The sequence below is a fragment of the Arvicanthis niloticus genome, chromosome 10 (genome assembly GCF_011762505.2).
Source record: "Arvicanthis niloticus isolate mArvNil1 chromosome 10, mArvNil1.pat.X, whole genome shotgun sequence".
NCBI lineage: Eukaryota > Metazoa > Chordata > Mammalia > Rodentia > Muridae > Arvicanthis > Arvicanthis niloticus.
Genome location: NC_047667.1, coordinates 68,007,884 through 68,023,498, shown reverse-complemented (window position 1 = coordinate 68,023,498; position 15,615 = coordinate 68,007,884). Strand labels below are relative to the sequence as shown.

General features: G+C 42.3%; 1 long non-coding RNA gene across 1 annotated transcript; it reads left to right on the top strand.

Moving 5' to 3' along the window:
* Positions 1-9,592: 9,592 nt before the first annotated feature.
* Positions 9,593-13,099, top strand: LOC143443824 (uncharacterized). Its single transcript, XR_013113119.1, has 2 exons — positions 9,593-9,769; positions 11,666-13,099. It is a non-coding gene; the product is annotated as an uncharacterized LOC143443824 (long non-coding RNA).
* Positions 13,100-15,615: the final 2,516 nt, after the last annotated feature.

Genomic DNA, 15,615 nt, shown 5'->3' with positions numbered 1-15,615 from the left:
CTTTTATGTTAAATCATTGGTCTTCAGCTGATGATGCTATTTTGGAAGGTGCCAGAAATTTCAGGAAGTGGAGAATAGCTAAAGGTGTGCCTTCAAAGGTCATTTCTCTCTAAGTTAATATCTTCTGTTCTATTTCCTGTATACCATGAGGAAAACAGCTTCCCATACCACATACTTTCACTGCCATGATTTTCTCCTCAAACACACAGGGCTGAACAACTATGGACTAACTCATATGAAACCATGAGCAAAATAAGTTTCACCTCCTTCAAGTTGTTCTCTCCGGTTATTTTCATCACAGTAGTGCTAAGTAATTAACACATACATCAAGTCTCAAAATAAGGAACTTCTGAGATGTGGAACTTCCTTATATGAAATGAGCCGACCCAGGGTTTGTTGAGAGTTGCTAGGAACTTCAAATCTCCTGACCCTTCTTTGCTTAGGCAGACTTCTCTTTCTGCTGGCATATTCCACTGAGAATCTCAGCTCATTAATTGTATCTAGTAGGACATTATGAGCTTCATGTAGCAGAAAACCCAACTACAAGTGATCTAAATGTAGAAAATGTTTCATCTTTAGTAGCAAGATAGATCCAAGGCATTCACTGAATCTCGTGGTGCAATAATGTCAAGAGATTCCATGAACTTCCTAACTTTCTGAGTACTTCAGTATTATGCTTGTCATTCTGGCCTATATCTTTTATGATTGTAGAAGACTGAAGGAACTTCAGGCAAAGACATTGAAAAACAGCAAAGGAACTTTATTGTTCCTGTGCCCTATTAAACAGGAAGAGAAATTCTTTATCAACTAATGCCTCAGCATGCTTCTCTCATGGCTTCTGGGCAGCATATGTTCACAGTACACTATATTTATTCCCAGTCACTGAGTTGATGGAACCAGTGAGAAAAAATTAACTCTCCCTGAAGCTTAGGTCTCTGCCCCAAAAGCACTAGTCTTCTATCAGCTGAGACAAGGCAAACAGCAGTATCTGTACCAATTACCACCTTAAGTACTTACAATGGTTAGAATGAGAATGGAGCCCATAGGCACATATATTTGAATGCTTGTTCACCAAGGAGTGAAACTGTTTTAAAGGATTACAAGGATTAGGAGGAATGAATTTGTTGGAGTAGGTGTGGTCTTGAGGAAGAAATGTGTCACTGGAGGTGGACTTTGGTGTTTCAAGAGCTCATGCGCATTTCAGTCTCTCTCTCTCTCTCTCTCTCTCTCTCTCTCTCTCTCTCTCTCTCTCTCCCCCTCTCTCTCTTCCTCTGAACCAGGAATCTAGCTCTTAACTACGGCTCCAGCATCATGCAAGCACTCAGGCTCCCCATCATGATAAAAATGGACTAAACCCCAGAAATGTAAGCAATCCCAATTAAATGCTTTCTTGTTGCCTTGGTCATGATGTCTCTTCATAGCAATAGAGCAGTGACTGAAATGGCACTGGATATAATGTTCTCTTTCAGGAGATAAGCTGGTTGTATGTTTCTTTTTCAATTTGAAAGACTCAAGTAACATGCTGGTCATCATTAGCAAGCTGAGGTTTTAAGAAGATAAGGTTGAGATATCAGAGGTTATGCAAATGCAGTATTTCCTGGAAACCTGAAAGTCCTCATTCCCTTCTGATATTTTTGGAATCTTAAAGCATCGCATGTGTTCATAGTTAAGAGAAACTGAAGAAAGGAGATTCCCTAGTCAGTTTCATTGGTGTAAAGACACTGTGACCAAGGCAACTCTTACAAAGAAAAGCTTTTAACTGAGGAGTTGCTTGCAATTTCAATGGTTGAGCCCATTATCATCATGGCAAGGAGCTTGGCAGGACACATAACACTGGAACAGTAGCTGAGAGCTACATCCTGATCCACAGGCTGAAAGAGAGACAGAGAGAGATCCTGGTCCTGGCATGGACTTTTGAAACCTCAAAGCCCACTTCAGTGATACACTTCCTCCAACAAGAGCATATCTATTCCAGAAAGGTCACATCTTTCCCAATAAGACCATACCTCCTAGTACTTCTAATTCTTCTTAAATACTGCCACTACCTGGTGACTAAGCAGTTAAATATATGAGCCTATGGGGCCATTCGTATTCAAACTACCACAGGCCATATCACCCAGCTCCTACCCTTCCAGCTTCTTAGTCCATTTCTTGCCTTCCTGGGCCTGTGAAGCAGTATGCCAGTAGCCTGGTGGATGCAGGACCTACCTGCAGTCTACACAGGGGCCTCAAAACTTCCTTGCTCCTCACAAAATCACCTAGAATCTCCTTTGAACAGGAACTATGGGCCTCTATGTCTAGAAAGATGCTTTCTTACAGGTTGGTGAAGTTTGCTGCTATCCAAGACTACTGATGACCAGTTTCCCAAATGAGGACCTAACATTCCTTCCAACTTGGAGAGAGGCATCTAAGAAGACCACTGCACAACTTTTACCCTCAGAAAAACCTATTTCACTGACAACCATTCCACCACACAGCAGGGCTGGCTGGCCAATGACACAAGAGGGTTCTCTTCCCCAGGAACCTTGAGGGTTGAAGAATTCCTAGGAAGAGAGAAAAGAGAAAGTTTGTGGTCTCAGAGTCTAACTAGTGGAATTGCCACTGAACTACATGCCTTTTCTGTCCCTTTGTTTGTTTCCACCCAGAAGTAAGTAGCCTAGTTACCAGTTCTGAAAGCTACACAGGGGAGAAAGACTGATGAAAAGCACCAATAGAAATAAAGCTCCACAGAGCCAGCATCCTAGTCACAGTGGAGGTGGGTGGGGGTGGAGTGGACAGAGCTCTGTAAAGGTACCTTGTGGAGGAGGGACTGGTTTAGAGTCTGTCCTATGTTCCCTGTTAGTACACATGCTCTGAAACCAGGTGCGAACATTACAAGTTCTACCATGCATGTTTTACCAAGCATGCAGATGTGCCTGTGATTTTCTTTCGCAAAGAACACACTCTCTATTTCCTGATTTTCTAGTTCCTCCCACCATCAACACCAGATTCCTTCAAGGGTTGAGAAACCTAGAGCTTGACAACTGGTGAGAGGAAGCTAATGTCTCCAGGCACTAGAAGATGTATCAGGCTGCTGGGCAGTGTCCTGGGGAAGCCCTGGCTGTTCCTTGTCCCTCCAGGATGTCTGCAGAAGACACAAGGGCTACAAGCAAGGCAGCTACAAACATTGTTCATAGCCAGTGTCAGCTTTGGCCAGGCGCTGGCCGCCTTGGCCCTGAATGAACTCTGTGGGCTGCAGGCCAGGGAAGCATTAAGACCTCTTCCCCATCTCCCCACTTGCAAAGCAAGGGTTGTGCCTCTGGGTTTGTGCCCAGCTCTGCACGCGTGACTTCAGTAGGTTCTAAGCTCTCGTTTGCAGCGCCCACACTGCAAGCATCACACAAAGAGCTCCTCCACAAAGCTGGGGCTCCCCGCCACAATATTGCCCTCTGAGCCCAAGCAGGAGTCACCATCCCAGTGGGCAAGAGGGAGACCCAATCTTTCCCTGTACCCCTGCAGTTGCACACGGACTCCAAGCCTTTAGGCTACACTTGGTGCTTCTGGCGGGGGCACAGGGACAGCGTTGAGGTCTCTTCTCTGTTTAGGTGGTGGAGGGGCTTGCCTGGAGGCCCTCTTCTGGCAGGAAACTTGGTTCTCCAGGGAGCCTGTGGATGAGTCTTTAATCTTAGTTCCGCCCGCCGGCTGTGTACCAGCTGTCCAGCCTTTAGAAATCCACTCCCCCTCTCTGTGTTTTCTTGAATATAACTATCTATAGCTACCATTCGAACTCTTAATTATTTTCTATGTGCTTCACATATATTATTTTTATCTACACAACGGTTTTGCAGGCTTGGTGTTATTGCCCACATTCTGCAGATGGAAAAGTAGGATTGTACCCAAGGAATCTCATTTGCCAAGTTTATACCACTGTTAAGTGGGGACACATGACTTGAGTATGTCTCTGCCTGTAGACACTGCACTGTCTCTTTGGGAGACCACTGATACTATGTGGTGTTTAAAAAGGTGAAACAGTGACAGTGTCATTCTTTTCTGTCCTGTCTTCTTCTGGCGAGGTCCTGAAGGCTGGGTGGATAGCATAGCTAGCCTTTGTGGAGGTCAGAGAACAACGGGAAAAGGATTAGACCACTGAGCAGTCAAACTCATTCACCTGAAGGGTTCCCTTCTTTCCTGTCAGTTCAACAACACATCAACCAAGTCTTTGAGTGATGCAGATTACTGTTCTGCAGTTTCCTGGCCCTCACCAGATAGGCAAAAATATGTTCTCTTTTGTTCAGGATTAGAAGACCAAAGAGGTCCATAGATAACTTTAAGTTTCTACACCCCAATCTCATGACCATTATGAGGAGGTCAAGGGTGCTTCGACTTCTCTTTTGTGTTTCTATTTGCTTCCTAGACAACATGCAAAATACGTTGGAGAAGAGGGTGTCAGTGAAATCTGGGTGCTAGTCTTTGATTTTATAATCAAATCTGTTAATAGTATAACCAGTCTTGCCTGGACCACAAGCAGTAATAATCAAGGTAAATGATGGACAAATATGTGCTTTGGGAAATGTAAAGTGCCTTGGAAATATAGATGATGACATTATTAATACAGGGTTCTGGAGGAACTAGGAATATAAAGACAAATGCCATTTTGGAGCCTTTCAGACTGGCAGACAAAGCGAGCATGGCTACCCTGGAGAAAGGACAACACTCAGGCACCACCAGTGGGAGTAAAAATTACCTATCATGGAGAACACATGAAATTTCCTTTTAAAAGTTAGAAATAAAGCTACCATTGGATCGTTACCCTACCAGTAGATAATTGTCCAAAGGAGATTGATTTCGTGAATCAGACAGGCAATGTTTACTACATCATTATCAATAATAACTAAGATATGGATTCAACCTAGATATATAAACAGATGAATAAATTAAGAAAGTGAGGTATACATACACAGTGAAGTATTATTCAGCCACAAAAGAATGACAACCTACACTGTTACAGCAACAGGGATGGAAATGGAGAACATTCTGTTAAATAAAATAAGTCAGGCATAGAAAAACAAGGGCCAAGCCATTTCATTATTATGCAGAATTTAAAGAGGCTGGTTTCATAGTGTCATCCAAAGCTAGGGTTGGCATGGAGGGAACAGGTAATGCTAAGGTGGATGAGAAGGAAAAGTGCACCACAGAGTCATATGAATTTACAGTAATTTGTCGTGCATTTTAAAGCAGTTAGCATGAGCAGTTAGCATGAGCTGGGTCTGCTGGTGCATGTCTGTAATCCCAGTATTTGGTATATGGAGGCAGGAGGATCAAGAGTTCAAGGTAATCCTTTTGAATTTGCAATTCAAACTACATAGTAAGTGAGTTGGAGGCCAGCCTTAGATACAAGAGATTCCGTCTAAAAAATAGCTATCAACTACACACATTGTTTACATACATAATACATGAAATATCACAATGTGCCCATATGTGTAATCATGTCAATTTAAAATATGAGTTTTAAAATAAGCACACAAGTAGTTAAAATATAAGATACAAAGCATCCAAGTACTACACAGTACATAGCCCTGTGTAAACTTGCCTGCTTTTGAAATCATAAAGAATACACATGTCTGGCTTTGTGTTGTGTTAGAATTTTACTACTAAAAGAACTCCTCTTTACCACAGCTCCTGTCAATTCACCTCTTCAGCTAGCCCCATGTTTCCCCTCCTGATGGTCTGTGGTAGGTACTTTTTTCTTTGAGGGGGTTAGGGTTAGGGTTAGGGTACCTAACCCTGGGTGTGAATCACTTCCCTCTTATTTCTATAAAAAAAACTATCCAGACTTTGGACTATAAAACAGCATACATTTAGAGCTTTACAGTTCTGGGTATTACACGTCCAACATAAGTTTCGCTCGTCTAAAAGTGTTGGCAAGACTGTTTCTTCTGGAGACTCCAGGGAATTCTTCTTGGCCTGTCTTCCATTTTAGAGAGTCTGTGTCTTGTTCACAGAGAATTACTGTACTCTGGTTTCACCAGCAAGTTCCTATCCATACTTAAAAGCTGCATCCCTCTTCTTGTAAGGGGGCTTCTAATTACATCAGGCCCACATAGATACTCAAAAGTAGTCTCCCCATCTCAAGAGTCTTTTAAATTTTTTATTTATATTCTTTGAGATTTTTACACATGTAATACATTTGATTATAGCCACCCTGTTTCTCCATTTCCAATCACTCAGGCTCTCTTAAAACCCTCAGTTTTTCTCTTTTTCTTTATAACCCACTGAGACCAATTACAGCTTCCTATAAATATATGGGTGTGGGGCCATCTACCAAGATAGGGCAATGTACCAAAGGCTGGTTCTCTGAAGAAAATGGACTCTCAATTGCTTCCCTCAGCAGCTATCAGTTGCTAGTGGTTATGAGCTAGGGGCAGGGACTTGGTGCATCTTAAGAGTTTTACTGCAATCCCAGCTATAAAGATCTTTCAGCCTGATAATCCAACGTAATCACAGACACCAGGGACTAGGACTAGGACTTCTTTGAGCAAGATGGTTGGGGGATGGATTTGTCGGGTAGGGGACATTTGCAACATCAATAAAATCTAGAGTTTCAGATAAATATTTAAAAAGAAATGTTCCTTTGTGAGGAAGCACAGATTTATAATCTCAGCAACTGGTGAACAGAAACAGAAGATTGTTCGAGATCAGATGAGGCAGAAAGAGAAAAGGAAAGAAAGAAAGAAAGAAAGAAAGAGAAAAAGAAAGAGAAAAAGAAAAGAAAAAAGAAAGAAAGAGGTGGAAACCCCCTCAAACAATAACAATTAAAACCAAAACAAGAAGGAAAACATCTATATACAACTGTGAGCTCTCCTTCTTCTTCAAATAGGCCACAGAGTGACTTTCTCTATAGAGATTTTCACAGCCTTTATATAACAAATAAAAACAGACTTAACTGCTAAGTGGAAGAAGCTATTGGCAACATCACATGTAGCTCCCACAGGAGAGGAAGAAGGTACTCTCTTGGTTGAGAAGTTATAATCCTATATGTGCCTCAGTGGGGGTCTGGCTACAGCCTTTAGACACCAGTGGTTAACAATTGCTCACAGTTCTTCAGCTGCTCTAATGTACAGTTCTTTGGCTCCATAGACTTCAAAACACTTAAAAAGAAATCACTAAACTGCATTTTTGTAGGGCAGTTTCAGGTTCACAACAAAACTGAGCTGAAAGTACAGAGAGTTTCCATATACACAGGCCCCACACCCACGCCCTCCTCCACAAAAACATTTTTGAAAGCAGAGTCCTTGGCTTCTTTTCATTTCCAAAAGTGATACCAAGATAAAAAATTCAAATGTAGCTGCTCTGGCTGAAGTGTCATTTGCAGTCTCCCGGCCTCTGTCAGACCCTATGTATGTGTTGAAATCTCTGTTTTAGTGTTCCTTCCATGAGTGAAACAAGGAGAATAATGTAGGTTAGAAATTACTCTCTGCACTACAGAAATAAGAAGAATATGTTGGAAATTATTCTTCAGGCTGCAGAAGCAATAAACAATAATGTTCTGCCAAGAACTAGAAAAGAACAGGCTTCCATTCTGAGACTTGGTTTCCCATCTCTGCCACAAAGCAGAGGCTTTTCTGTGCTATGAATCAGTTTATTTTAGCTACAAGAGTGAAAGGGATGGTAGGCTATGACTGAAATGTGTACCCCTGCCTCAAGGTTAGTCTCATCCACTTATATATTTAGGGGGTTTCTTGCTGTGCGCTCCTTAGATGCTGAGGACAAATCAATTAGTTGTGTGGGAAGAAGAGGGCCAAAGAAGTAAATAGAAGTAAGTGCTGAGTGTCCCTGGAACACAGTGTTGGAAGAGCTTCCAGGAGAGGTACAGGCCTAGAAAGTTTCCCTGAAGCAATGGCATTTTGCCCAATATCAAAAAGACAGAGAAGAGTTAGGCCATTGCGGAGGTTTGATGGGCTGGGATTCTGGAGTTGAATGATCAAAACCAGGAAATGAAGGAGAACTAAAATAGTTTCTGTTGTTGCTTTTTTTTAAAGCAAGCAGGGCATAAAACTGGCATTTAGGGGAAAGGCCCCGGGCTCCAGTAGTGGCAAATTGCTAAGCCCGGTGCACTCTAATAAACTGATCAGTAAAGAAGAAGAAAGGAGATCTATCTAAAGCATTAGGAAAAGGGACTGATAAAGGTGCCAGTGGCTCCAAGCCCACCTGCAGGAGATTGACAGGAGCTTTAGGTTTAAGCAGAAGACATTAGGACAGGAGTGAGTACTCACCACGAAGCAGTCATAAAGATGTAACCTGGTTGATGGTCATTGTCTACTGCCTCACCTCCCAAGGGCTAGAATTTCATGTGATTGTCCCACACTTGATTATTAATCTCAGTTCTGGTTCTGAAAAGTGAAGAAATCATTAGGGCTCATATCACTTAAGGGGAGCAGTGTTTGTCTTGCAAATGATTACTTCTGCTCCAGGATGCATTCTCATCTGGGGATAGGGGAGGGCTAGAATAGTCTATTCTAAAAAAAGATTTGATCTTGAAATCCAAAGTGACTGTAGTTTGGACAATAATTTCCTTTACGTCTTTATCCTAAAAAGAAGCTGAGACAAATTAAGTATACCGACTCCTAAGCTGGACCCAGCAGGAGATGGAAACAAAATGAAATGAAGACAGAAATGCCAGGCTTTCATCAGGCTTTCCAGCCACCTACCGGGCCCTGTCGAAGAGGTAGGCATTTTTAGCAAAAGCATCTTCTAATAACAGTACCTGTTACAGGGGCAGATGCTGCAACAGACCTCGAGGCCTACTTAATTGTGAACTTTGTCTAGAAGCTAAGGCAGTCATTCAGGTTCCTAAAGGATCAATGGGGACATGGGGGTCTGTCTGATTTGCTCTTCCTTGCCTTCTGAGTGATTGACGGTGAATACCCAAGGTTCTTTCTTTGCTGTGACCATAAGCTGTAATATTTGCAGCCTTTTGGTTGGTGGGGTTTTGTGAACAAAAGATTGAGGTGACTCGCTCATGCAGAATAGGAGAAGACCAAGGGTGGGTCTAAAGAGGGGTTTGGGTTTCCATGAACTAAGGTTCCAGACTGAAGTTTAGGGCCTCAGGGGAGGAATGGTGAGAGTTGAAATGGGATCGAGGGCCAAGGGCCAGGGTGTGGGGATCTAAGGGCCAAGATGGCAATTGAGGGCTGGTAATGGGGCAGCTCGGGGCAGGGGTAGACTGCTGAGGGCCTGGACTGGAACTCAAAGCCAGAACCAACTTTGAGGGCCAAATTGGTTTAGAGCAGCCCTGCTACGGTTTACTCTTAAATCCTCTTGTCTCAGTTTCAGCTCTTGTTTTTTTTGTTGTTGTTGTTTTTTTTGTTTTTTTTGTTTTTGTTTTTGTTTTGTTTTTGTTTTGTTTTGTTTTGTTTTTTTAATGAAGACTCTGGGCCCCAGAAAAGGGATCCATGGCGCTAGCAACCTCTCAATTCTGCCTTCTGTTCCAGCCAGGGACCTAAGGGTTACTTCTCTGAAGAGCAGCTGCTAGCGGCAGAGGCTTGGTGCTGGCATTTTGCGCAAGCGCAAATTGCAGCTCCGAGCCTGCCTGGTGGGCACTGCAGCTCGCGTGCACTCTCTGGTGGATGCTAGGAGCAATGGCTCGTGGCTGGAATGCACAAATTCACTTCAGGCGCCGCGCCAAACGCAGTGATTTTCCAGGTCCACGCAAGCCAGGAGGAGCGGATTGCAGGGAAACTGGACGGAAGTGCCACGCAAACCCGCCTGTTCTGCATTGTTTGGGAGTCAGGTGAGAGGAGTGACGGGAAACCCTGCTCGCCCCTCCCGGCCTCACTATCCGTGACTTTTGAGAGGCCATTGGGCCCAATAGCTGCTCGTTTATTTTGGAGGCCACAGAGACAGTATGTCCAGATGAAGACTAGAGCTGGCCTGCGCGTTCTTCCCGGCGAGTATACAAAGTACTTACCTCTGCTCACTCGCACTAAAGGCATAAATAATGTGAGGAGAGACATTGCCCAGAGAGGCCAGAGTTTTGCAAAACTGGTTGAAGTTGAGGCATGGCCCAGGGCCTGCCCATGCTTAGCTGAAAGGTCTCCCCAGCCACGTGTAAAGCTAAGTTAGGAAATGTGAACCCACACAATGAGATTTTCAAGTCCTGTTCATTAGGAACACACACACACACACACACACACACACACACACACACACACACACACACAGAGAGTTCATATTTCTTCCTTAGCTTTTTGAGGGCTCCTGTCTCCAGACTCAAGAGTTAATCTTGCTTGATCTTCTTGAGTCCCATTGTATTCTGCCTGGAGCAGTCACTTTGAAATGTGTTTCCTCCAGCCTGGGATTTGAAAATTAGTCATTAACATTATCACTCATCGTCTGTCCCTTTTCAAGGACAAGTTGATTATTCCACTTTTTTTTTTTTCCACCTGAAAGTTTGAGTGCTATCAGTTGAGAAATGGCCGACCTAAAGCATGCCCCCTTTCATACTTTCTCCAGTCCAGACTATATCCCTTTGATGGCCATCATCTGGTCCTCCAGGAGGACCTGTTTGAGTAAATTTGACAAGAGTAAAGAACAACTTCAAAAGTGACAATACTGAAAGTGTTTTTTATCACTTTTGCAGAAATCATGCATTGTATTCAGGGCTACCCCATTTTCTCCAATACTGGCAGTGGCCACAGGTGCCTGGGTTTTTGCTACAAAACTGCATCACAGGCACTGTGGCTGACTAAGGCTCATGGCATGCCCTCGGTGTGATGACACACTGTCTCATGATCTTCAGGAAATATCCAAGAAGATGACCTCATTGGCAAGTTGGCACCGTGCCCTTGTTGCACAAAGGGATACATTGAGATCCAGATAGAAGGAACTGACCTGATCACTCAGCAAGCTTATGATAAGGCTGGAAATAGATCTCAGGTTTCCTGATACCTGCTGCATTTTTTTTTTCTTCAGTTAGTTTTGGAGACTTTGAGACTCGCAAGATGTTTCCTTGTTGCATATGTCTTCTTAGGTATCATTAGCTGACTCACTATGTACTAGGTGTAAGGCAACACATATGCAGTTATATATTTCATAGTGAAGCCTCAATCAATGATGAACTCACACACAGCAGTGGTCCTGAGGATTTTGATGGAACTGAAGTGTTCATATTATTCAAGGATATCATCACCATTTAGATGTCATAGTGCAGTTTATTACTCACACTTGTCAAGATGGAGTAAACAGGTCTATCTACCTTATATAAAGTACAGTGCATATGATCAAGTTCAGTGTGTAATACTTGATGATGAATGGCCATGTTACTGATTGATGCATTTATGTTATTTGTAATTAAGATTTTAGAGTGCACTCATTTTTTTTTTACTTTTACTTTTACAGTTAAAAAGTGCACTAGTTTTACCCAATGCACTATCATATACCATATGTTCACTGGTCTCCTATCAAAGCCGGTGCTAACTGATAACCTCCACCATCTATGTTTATGAAAGTTCATTCTGTAATATTCGCTTGCTGACATGGTATGTCCCTGCCATGAAGCAATTTATGATGGTCACAGGGAGGATCTAGATCCAGAAGCTTCTCACTCAGCTGGACGGAGGAAACGTGCCTCTTAACATCTTTGCATACACTCTGGCCATTTTTTATGTTCATTTTTTTTATCTCCCAGGCTCTTCTGAAGAAAACAACCTGAAATGATGCAAATCCCTTGCCCAAAGGCATCTCAAATCCAGCTGCGGCTACTGACTTATTGATGGACATTATCCAGTGGCCTTGAGGTGGTGGGCAAGCAAAGCCACGGCCTATAATAAGGAGAGACAACTCAGCGTTCATCCTCCAGTGAATAATAGAACAAAAGCTGCCAGCGCCTGCCTGAAGGATCAAAGCTCATGAGCAAACATTGTGTCCCTCACTTAAATAGATCCAGAAGAGGCACTGGAGCGGTGAAACCATGGAGCTTTCTGGGAAGGAAGTCTAGGCAGTAAACAAGCCTGCCAGAGAGAGGATTTCTGTACTCTACTGTACAGTGGCACTTTCTTGTGGTCTTTCTCTGGAGGTGGGGGACTCATCCTTCTATCCTCTATCTCTATATGCCATCTATCTCGAAGCCCAGAGAGATGAGTAGACTAAGCCAGAGATGATGGGGACAAGAATACTGAAAGTGGTAGGAGACTTAGATCTGTGAGCTTAGACACCCCAAGAGTTTCCTAGGTCTTTTAAGTATAGATGGATGAGCCATTTTGAGTCAGTCTTTGGTACAGTGTAAGGTAAGAACTCAGTTGGCTTCATCATTTTTTTTTCTGTAGGGTTATTTAACTGCATCATTTATCTTCTGGGAAATCAGTCATTTCCCGAATATGTACCTTATCAAACATAAACTGAGGGCTAGGCTTTATGGTACACACTTCTAATTCCAGCAGAGGCAAGCAAATCTCTGGGACTTTGAGGCCAGTTTGATTTTCATGATGAGTTCTAGGCCAGCCAAGGCCACATAATAGTCAGACCCTGTCTCAAAAAAAATACAATTTTAGATATTAATAACATATCACTACAGCTTTGCTCCTTCGATCACCACTGTGTTCCACAGATCTGGCTTTGTGCTGGCTTCATACTATCTTAATCATAGAAGCCATTTGCTAGATATTAGATTTAGAACACTGGAGCCTTGACCTAATTTTATTTAGTATTTGATATTATTCTGTAATTATTTACATTCAGGTTTGTTTAAAAATTATTGAATGAAAATATGTACCTGAGGTGAACTTACCACAGCCCTGCCTCCAACTTTGTTTCTCTCATTATTGAGGTTACTCTGCATTGCTTCCATTTCAATACAAACATAAGAAAAAGTTTGTTAATTACCTAAAAAAATGTTTATTGGGGTTTTAACTAGGCTTATACTGAACTTGTAGATCAGTTTGGAGATCTTAACTATATTGAGTATTTTGTGCCTGGATATAAATGTATGCATATAATTCTTAAAATTTCTCAGTGTCATTTTTTACTGTTCATTTTGAAGGCTTTCATGTTAAATTTATTCCTATTTTTACATGTTTTGATGTTGTTGCAATCCTTCTTTTACAATATATATGCTTTTAATTTCTTTTTCTTGCCTTACTATAAAAGCTAGAACCTCAGGTGTATATTAAATAAGATTTAAAATAAATCTATCATATAGCTTAGTGTGAGAGTCTTTTCCCAGCATGCATAAGACCCTGTGTTCCATTGTCAACACTGCAAAGAGAGCAAAGTAAAATGTTAAAAGTTGAGGTATCCCAATCTTGTCTCTAATGTTGAGAGCCTACTACCCTGCCTTTCTTCATTGTCTAAGCCAATGTGTAGGAAAATGCTGTAGGCCAGACATGATATGTGGGTACAGATGATCATCACTGTGATAGCTTTAATGAGATTGTCTCATATATTTGAATACTTAGTTCGCAGTTGGCAGAACGGTCAGGGAAGGATTAGTAGATGTAGCCTTGTTGAGGGAGGTGTGTCAGCGGAAGTGGTTTTGGAGATTCCAAGAGCCTACACTATTAGCATTTAGGTCTCTCTTCCACTTTCTGACTTTACATCTCACGGTTGTTGTCTCAGCATGTAAGCTTTCAGATACTGCTTCAGTACCACGTCTGCTACTGGTGCCATGCTCCCCCCCACCACCCCCCCGCCACCCTGGCCATGCTCTCACCCTCTGAAACTGTAAGCAAGTTCCCAGTTAAGAGCTTTCTTTTATAAATTGCCTTGGTCATGGTGTCTCATCAAGCAATAGAAAAGTAACTAAGGCAATCAATCACCTTGGCCATATTTTTCAGGGGAAGACAGAACAGAAAAGAAAACACTTAACTCTTCATAGTCTGCATCTCAGAAGCCATAGCTTTGGGGTCCTTCAGTCTTCTCTTAGTAAACGTGGGGTCTGAATACAGGATAACATGAAGCTGGCTAAACAGAACCTAATAGGATGCCGTTCACCACTTTCCCATCCTACAGTATTTATGTCTTTTGGCAGTCATCCTTCTTCATTTGTTTCTTTTCCCAAGTACTTACCCATGTCGACACAAGCACTCCTACACCCTCAAGTGTCAGAGACTTGAAAAGCTTGAAGCAAATATTAATGGAGGGAAAAGATCTATAAATGGGTGCTCACTCTGTCTTTAGTGAGTTGTAAAATTTGTTGAGATAAAAATCAAAATGAAGAAGGTTAGAGAAGCTTTATAAACACACATGCCAGCACACATGAGGATAATGTCAGAGAAGGGGGCCGGACGTGACGGTGCACACCTGCAGTCTCGATAATTTATAACTTACCCAGGCTGTAGTGGCTCGTCGCTTAATTTGAAGCCCACAGGTGGATACTGTTGTTCAACATAGATGCTGACTCAAAAGCTTATCGTAGATCATGTGGTGATATGGTATGAATATGATTTGTTCTCTTTGAATCTTGTACTGAAACTTAATCCTCTTGTCAAATGTTAAGAGGTGGGGCCAGATGGAACTTTAAGAAATTAAAGCTTAGCACTCTGCCCTCGTGACTATATTAACCCATCCACCTGACTAATAAATTAGTGGGTTAATGGGTGTGCTGGATAGTTTTATGTCAACTTGACACAACCTAAAGTCATTTGAGAGGAGGGAACCTCAATTAAGAAAATGCCTGTAGGGAATTTTCTTAATTAGTGATGATGGGGGCAGGCTCAACCCTTTCCTCCTCCGCCTACTTGCTGGTCATAGTGTTTCATCATAGCAATAGTCACCTTAACTAAGACAATATGTATCGTTAAAGTAGGTTTGCTATGAAAGTCAGTCTGACAATGTCTCTGGAGCCTTCTCCGTGTCTCGTCACATTATAATACCATATACCTTCCCAGAATGTTGCCAGAAAGCAGATACAGTCCTTTATGTCAACTAGGACCAAGAACCAAAATCAACATTTTTATTCATATCTTGCCTAGACTGTAAAACAGAAAATGGAAAGGATTGGGCTTAAATAAAGGAAGAGTAGCTGAAAGCTGGATTGTTCCTGTATAATCCTGGATGTATTGAGCTGTGAGAGACTACCACTATCTTCGTCCTTCCTTGATGAACACCAAGAATTTGTGAGATGAAGTGTGGGGATGTGAATGAAATTCCAATCACAGCTTATACTAACAATATTTGTAGAACAAAAATGCTTCTCATGCTACCAGGCCCAAAGAGAGTATTTAACCTTTCTGAAAGGCTAGAGAGTAGGTCTACCTTAAGGCATGGCTGGATTCAGGACCCCAACCACGCAACTCAGGACTTTCTCTTTCTGTGTTCTGAACATAGGATCCACCAATTGTCTTGGGCTTTTGGCTCACAAGGTTACCCACAATGGAAGAATAACATTGCTTCTCCATTAGCTTTGACAGAAAATCCGCAACAACAACAAAAAATCTGATTGAGGGTGGTACATCATGCAAACCATTCCTAATCCAATTTCATGTCACAGGGCATGACACACTCTGATTGGCCTACTAGAGTCCTGCACACACCCATGAAAGGGTAGTGGCTATCTCAAGCAGCCCACAGGGAAAAGATCTTCCATAAAGAAGAGGGACAGTAGGGTCTCCATAGTACAGACGCCTGCTGCTTGCTATAAAC